Source organism: Leguminivora glycinivorella, chromosome 12 (genome assembly GCF_023078275.1).
Source record: "Leguminivora glycinivorella isolate SPB_JAAS2020 chromosome 12, LegGlyc_1.1, whole genome shotgun sequence".
In the NCBI taxonomy this organism is placed as follows: Eukaryota; Metazoa; Arthropoda; class Insecta; order Lepidoptera; family Tortricidae; genus Leguminivora; species Leguminivora glycinivorella.
In genome coordinates, this window is record NC_062982.1 from 14,845,451 (window position 1) to 14,853,998 (window position 8,548).

The following is an 8,548-nucleotide window of genomic DNA, read 5'->3' on the forward strand; positions in this document are numbered from 1 at the left end:
TAGAGTATCCGGTTATGTGTTTTAGCTGATCTATACTTTCTTAAAATTTAAATACAACTATGGCGATTAGCAAAATATAATCAGCATCACAGCTTTTACTCATCCGTTTTATTAAGAGATGTATACTAATAATGAAGTTATCAAAACCTCTCGAATTCTATCTCATCAACAAGTTTTTTTATTTCATTAAGTCCTCCCAAAAGGGAATTGGAGGAACTGTCGTACGGATCATAGCCTGCGACCTGCGACAACAATACACGGTAAAAGAAAAACGACCGTTCAAACTTTGCATAGTGACTTTTGAGGTCATAATGAACAACTTTTACATATTAATGCTCATTTCCATGGAACAACCAATTTTTTTTTCACGATTTCAGTATTGGTCCCGAAATAAAAGTTGTTCATTATGACCTCAAAAGTCACTATGCAAAATTTGAACGGTCCTTTTTCTTTCACCCTGTATAACACTATGCGAAATCGCGTCCCCTGTTGTCCGGCGGTATCATCTCGGTATTCTCGACTTCTCGACCCACTTCTTTCGACACCTACGCCCGTCGTGTGCCGACAACAACCGTGAAAGAATTAAAAAAGTCCACACAAAATTATCTCAACATAAACGCCATGTACGAGGTTCGATCTGATAATGCGTCCCATTAATTTGTGCAAAGTTCGCGTCGACACCGCCGCTCTCCTTATAAAGGTGAGAGGACAAAATTTATAAGTTCGATTACTTTAATCTCGGTTAACTTATGCGAGTACAATTTCGAAGCTGACAAAAGAAATGCATGCAATAAATCTGGTGTGCTTATCTTGTGAATATAGCCGTATTGTTGGGGGATGTCTGCGATCTAGACTAACATGGTGTAATTAATTTAATGAAGTAGTGTTATAAAACACGCGAAGTTTTTCGTCGCGTGTGGACGGAAGGGGACGTTCTGGGGTGTCCTTCCCATCGCTCTTTCTAACCTAATCTTTGGTAGCCTAGTATAACAGCACCCTCTAGTGGCGTCTAGTTGTTTCAGATCTCTGGGTAGCAATTAAACTGGCTACCCTCAGTTTTCAACTCGAGAAGCGAGGGGAATGTAGAGCAAGTTGGGCCTGTGAAATTGTGAATGCAGATGGAAGCGCTATCGCGCCGGGATTTATAATTTATTCGCCTGTCTGTACATTTTTAATGGGCTATGCAGTTTGTGTAGTAGTTAATAGGCAAAAGAGGTAACTGCATTATGAAAACCTTTTGAGCCTCATTTAGGAACATCTTCTTTCTCCTATTCGGACAAGTAGAATTGTATATCCTGTTTTACACGTGCAAACAACTAAATGATTAAAAACTGTACTCCTAGATACATGAGAAATTCTATTAGTGAAGGCAATAAAACTAATAACTTTGATTGATTTTTTCTAATTAAATCAGAAAAAAATATAAAAGTATAACCAATGACATCAATTTTGCAACCAGATTGCTACAACCGCTTCCATATGCGCCGTAAATGGTCACAGTCATGTAATATGATATACGGCGAGCTAGCACTAATCAACTTAGCACTAATGAGAGCAATATAAATCGCGTCTTAATCCGAACGGGCAATAAATACGGGCATGAGCGCCATATTTCTCGATTAAGTGCGAAAGTGAGCGCGAATAAGTGTGCGTTACGCAGGCGGTACCAGTACCACTGAGTATGCATAGGTACTAAGCGCAGGAGCAAACTTTAGTACATTTAAAAAGTACGCGTAAATTATGACAAAAAAATTTGGAACTAATTGATTAGCATGTTGTTATTTTGTAGGTATACTAGCAAAGCATTTTTTTCTCTCGCGGAAAAAGTCTTAAGATTACTAGAAATACCTCAAAGGTTATTTTTCCTCCTCGAATGGAAGGTCAAATGACAGTTTTCTGCTGTTACAAGACGAGGAAATGCAAATGACGAAACCAAGCCAGTTACTCTTATAGAACATGAGCTCAGTTATGGGTGCCACCTTTTTGGGTACCTATGCATTCCAAAAATTACAAAAATTAAATTATCTGTATGAATTTTGATACACGTTAACATACAATTTGATCTACTCACATCGGGACATCAAGCTGAGTGAGGACCTATTAGCTCAATTAACTGTTGTGTTGTAAATATTGATCGTCCTTACTATGTACTTACCTTTGCGCTAATAAATATTTCTTTATCTTTTTTATCTTTATCTTTTACTACTCGTAGGTACACAATTTGTTGCAATATGAACTGGATATGACATTTTCAAAAGTGACAATATTTTCAAAAAACTTTTGACACTGACAACCAGGCCAGTTCCAATTCCAATTTGCATCCAATTACAACCTTAAATATATATATATATATATTTAATATTCATATTCTTCAAAAACACATCTTTTGAAACCAGTCGTTCTGCTATCCCCATCCTCGGCGAGGCGAGTGGTAGGCGTCATCAAGCCGCGATTGGCCACGCGCATCAGCTCCGCTGTCCGCACAATTATAATCAGCACTCGTAATTCTAAAGCAATCAAAGGTGTGGCCTGTTTGCATATAAATTTCATTGTGATCGTGAGCGAAGTATCCCAGTTTATGGGATTCGGTAGGATATATCATGCGGTGTGATAAAATTCCTTATTTATATGTTTTGATGTTAATCTGGTATGCTGTCAGTTTAAATGTTTATGATTGTTGATGCTTAACTTGAAATTGTATTTTTTTCCCGACACGTTTTCTTTTACTTGTTTTACAGTTAAATACATCCATAAACTTTTTAAATTTTCATAAATTAAAGCATATAATTGCATATTATGCATATGTATTATCGTACAAAAAGAAGTAAAGTACCTTACCACACTCATTATTCTGATCAATTCTCTATGAACCCAAATACCATAAAGGTACCTTAGAATGTTACCAGTTTTATTTTCTTTTATTATGACTCACGTGTCAAAATTTAATTAATGATAACAATGTCAATGCCCGTTCAAAACTAGCAACAACACGGTTGATAATGAACCCAGATTATTATTTAGCCTTGTTGGCATTCGATCTACATAATCCTAAGCAAAGCTTCTTACCATAAATAATGCGTGTAGTCTTCCAAAGATAATAGTCCACGCGCGTAGGCGACTACGGATCGACAATCCTGATTGTAAATCAGCGTTGGTGATTCTATCTCACCAATCGACAATCGTATCGTATGGTTTGATAATAGAATCCTTACTGGCATGAAGTTCTCATTGCATACGTCATCGCGAATATTTCAGGTTCTCTAAAAAACCAGTGTAGACGAACCTCCAGTTGTGTGACAACTGTTTCATGATCAAAGTGCGCTCTTATACTGGTTAGTACAAGCGAGAACTAGTATAGCGATTGTTATAACATTTTTGGTGTTAGTACGGGTGAGACGACGCTATCGGCTTCAGTGGCCATTTTGAATTGGAACTGGTTTCAAAGTCGTAATGCTGAAGTGACAGACGAGCAGATAAATTAAATACAGGATGACTTTACAGATCTTGAAATAACTGTTCTTATAATGTTGTAGTGGGTACTTAGTTAAGGTATCATTAAAAATAATGTTTTTGTGGAAGCGCACGACATTGCCAAATTATGAGAAAGAGACGGACTACAAACAAAAGAAAATGAAACAGTAAAGAACAAAACAATACAAGACAAAAAAGGAAGCAGTGCCAGATAAACTTAGATGAAGAGAGCTTCTTAATCAGCCACAACGGTGAAACATATCTAATAGGTAATTATGATGTTACTGTGGTACCTTCAGAACTGGTAGGTACATCATTTAGATTTCGAAACCATCTTTAACAATCAAACTCAAAACCCGTCACCCAGTGTAATAACTGCATATAATAACTGCATCCCAAACAACTATGTTAATCCATACGGAAACCGAGATTTATCGAGTTGTAAACAAAAGAAACGCCTACAACCGAACCAGATACGAGAGTGTAGGTGTCCTAATAGAGAAATTACTTAGAATAAAATATAAGCGTATAATATGTCGTTGTTCCTCGCATTTACAAAAGGGATTCTGTCCTAGGGTATTATTCCGATGGCTTACAAAGTATACACGATCAAAGACTGTAAAACTGGTATAAAGCGTTGACCTAATAGATGTTTGCGGAATTTGAGGTCATGTTACACTGGCTCATTTGAAAAGTCTAAAGATCCGTGTCTGTTGAACCAATGTGAATACTCGGCCTTATGTTTGTGGTAGAGAAAGTCCTTTTAGAAGGACAAGGGAGGATTGATAGGGAAAGTCTGGTACCCACGTGCGAACATGTCCGCTGTGTTGATTGTAATTTGTAGAGCGCGAACGCTGCCGGCCGCGGGCGAGTCTGCGGTGAGATTTAATCCTATATCACTCCAATATTTGCATAGTACTTATGTTACGTGTAGCCACGAATGTATATAAAGAGGTCTTTCTATAATTAAAAGCCAATATAACACTTTAAATTCGGCATCGAACATGACAACGAGTAACTTACTTTTTCTATATTTTGAAGATCTTAATTATTACTCTGTAAAATTCAACTATGAGCAATATCATAAAATCAGCACAATTTTGGCCTATATTTTATAAAGCCAGAAAGAGACTTAGATTAGCATTACATCACCCATCACAAGCAAGCCGATATCACTGAATATTCATACCACATAACATTTTGGTTTAGTCAATGTGTACCTAATTTTAGTTTTATTTTTAATTTAATTAATTTATAAAGACTTGCAGTTTTTACAAGTCTTTTGTATAATGAATAAGACAGCGAGGGTGAGGATAAATGTGCACTGTACTGGATGTAAGGAACAGTGCCCAAATCGCCAACACTAAAGCATTGCAGAATAGCCCAGAGGTTTGTCGTCCGGCGGTACCGATCGCGTAATTTATCCCGCGCCCGCGGCGTGTCCGCGCGGGATTAGTCCATCACGGGCTGCGCGAGCGCCGGGTACCCCAGTCAACGAGGCACAACGTCAGGCGTTGCCTTTGGGTCATTGATAATTTTAAAATACATAATGGTGTAAACCGAAACCTTAAACTTAATAAATATTCTTATATGGTACATTAGGGTAACTCCGCAATTCGCCTAATTACAAAAGTCGCATAAAAATCACCATTATTTCCATCATATCAAGATTCCCCTTTCGGAATTATCCAATCATTTCTGTCATTCGGACTTACCCTAATGCACCCTACTGTAGTATTCTGATAATTTTGCTTTACATTAAGCTGCGTTTTCATTTAGTGTTCTGAACAGTTCAGGTGCCGTAGCCGAATGGTATTTCTGCGACGCGAATAAACGAAAACTCTGTCGCGCTAATACGTAAGAGTGATAGAGATAGATATCTATGAGAGTTTCGTTTCGTGAGCTTTTGTGCCATTCGGCTACGTACCCTGAGCGAGCATTCGTTCGTTCGTGTACCGATAAAAGTATGGAAGTAAAGTGTTTTCATCTGCTTTCCAACGAACGAATGCTCACTCAGTAGAACACTAAGTGAAAACGAAGCTTCAGATTTTTGTGTAAAATGTTTAAGGCCGGTGGACTCGTTGATCGGAGTAATCTGCGCCTGGGCCGGTAATGCTGCGAATTATGGCCCGCACTTAATTGGAACACGCGATTCAACACAAATCCAACATTAAGGCTTCGATCTGTGATACACCTTCTACATCTACATACCTAATGTACAAGCAAAATTCGAGACATTTACATAATATTAACATTTTCCTAATACCAAAATCCACGCTATGGAAATCAATGAAAAAAAAAATGTTTCTTAAAATCATCAAGGTATTGTACAAATTGTACAATCATTACTAAATTGATAAATCACATAGCTCAAATTACCTGAAGGTCGTCAATTTTTTTCTTTGGTTTATCATAAGTATAAAAATGGCAACTTTTGCAACGCTGACTGACCCATATCAATATGTTGGGCAACTTTTTTGCTTTTTAAGATGTTTTAAAAGTAGGTTGTATCTTTCACTCTTTTTTCTTCGAAGTTACCACCTGTTAGATCACTGACCTAATGAATCAGACTAACGCCAAAATATTTGACATTATTAGGCTTGTAAAAATTTTATCATTGGCTAATCTCATCGAAAAAACTCGTTTACTTAATTCTTTAATTCTTGGACAGGAAGTCAAGTCTAATGACCCAGCTTCGATTTTTGATAAAAATCTTATCGGCATCGATTTATGTAAATATTGCAATAAATGAACGTTTTGGTTCAATAGAATCACATTTCGTAGAGCTGGTTTCTTCCATTCATAAAGTAAGGTGTATAATTTTATAATATAATATATGTAAGGTAATTTATTTCATAACCAAGCCTACAAGCTACTGGTAGATTTTAAGTCGCATCATTATGTACATCATTTTGTTTAATCTGTACATACGTACATAGTCTTACCAAAAAGAGTATAAATTAAAAAATGACAAAATTGTACTGTCATCCTTTTCAAATCAATATGTGTGAGAAAACGGGACGACACTACGTTGCCACTTTTTTAATTCCTACTCTTTTTGGTCAGACTGTAGTTTTGTTTCAGGTGTCGATAAAATATTTATTTGGCTTAGGGCTAACTAAATCAAGAGTGTATACGTACAGTTACTCCCTATTTCAATAGATCCAAGTACTTCATCATCATCCTCGCGTTATCCCGGCATTTGCCACGGCTCATGGGAGCCTGGGGTCCGCTCTGACAACTAAATTCCAAGAATTGGCGTAGGCACTAGTTTTACAAAAGCGACTGCCATCTGACCTTCCAACCCGAAGGGTAACTAGGCCTTATTGGAATTAGTCCGGTTTCCTCACGATGTTTTCCTTCACCGAAAAGCGACTGGCAAATATCAAATGACATTTCGCACATAAGTTCCGAAAAACTCATTGGTACGAGCCGGGGTTCGAACCCGCGAGCTCCGGATCGAAAGTCGCACGCTGTTACCGCTAGGCCACCAGCGCTTAATAGAGCCAAGTATTACGTAACTATGACAATATGAATACAACTGGTAATTATAATTTCCTTACCTTCCATACCGCGCAACACTAATTACAATAATACCCTAATTCAATAAGAAAAACGTTTTAATAACAAGTACAAATGACTCCTAATCAACTTTAATCATTCGTATCTCGAATTGGGTTGCCGTTATTATAGTAATGGCTGGCGGAACACACAAACAAACATACATGCAGGTAATTAAAGAAGGGGTTTCGTAATAGGCCGATAATTTCGCCCCAACAGCAATTTTCTAGAATTATAAGAGTAATGGCGGTGTTTGATTACGTTACAATCGAGTTTTGGAACATTTCTATGATAAATGACTTGACGATAGGATTTATCGTGTTCAAACGGACCACTTAAGTTTGTTAGCACGCCTTGAACATTTAATTCGAAAATGATTATCGAATTAACTCTGGAGTTATTTAAAATTTTATTCCATATGAATAGGAATTCAAATGATACTATAATATGCCAGTAATAGGTACCCTGCGAGGAAAAATTAATCATAGGTACTAACTGAACAACTCTTATCTATCTTAGAACAAATTGTGAAATCACGCGTCAAACAGCGTGAATTATCAGTACCTACTGCTACTTGTCAATAGATGTCGCGACGAACGAAAATTCTAATGCATCTATGATACCTACTAAAGAGTTACGTATACGCCATAGTTTAATAGAAGTTAACATTGAAATAACAAATGCATGTGGCTGTCAAAATCGCTGACAACTCAGTTGGCTATGTTTCGTTGTTCCCATCGAGCCAATCAGCCAACATTGTCGGCTGCAGGAGTGTGAAACACATCATAAAGGCGCGCCAGTGATGTATGACTCGATTTGTTCAACCTTGTTTACATAGTTTGTAAAGAACATTTGTTTGGCAGCCGTCGGTCGCAGGTCAACTTGCAATGAGCTTTTTGGAAATTGGGAAACTAACGTGCAATCAGACAAGGAAAAATACAAAACAATACACGCGTTTTCAAGATTACAGCAAGCATGTATTGAAATTTATTTCAAGCTCTTTTCATTTGTCTCTCGCTATACATACATTACAGACATATCATATTAATTAAGCTTTGTGTTACCCAAAGCACTCAATTAATTTAATATGTTTAATTTCCAGCCGCAAATATCCATCAAATTGTAACCTGTGTCAAGCAATAGCACAAAGCCAAGTCATCAAGCATCATTTATATTGTTTTGATTAATTAATTATTGATGCTTGAAAAAGCACGTTGGACCGGTTCGAGACGTCTCGTGCTATAGATTTATTCCTATCGCTTAAATAACTCTTGCCTCCAACAGTGTAATTTTTAAAACAAAATAAAGGAAAAATATTTTTTATATAAATTAGCTAACACTAATTTCATACACTTTAAAATAATCAACACTCACTGAGTATTCTTATTATTTACGAGTATTTATAAAGGTGGACATGGTTTTAGAATAGAGTACTGGCGGTGGAAAATTATTCCAGCACTTGTTGGCAGGTACTTGTTGGTGGATATAATTTGGATACCTTTGAATCCCTTTTGGA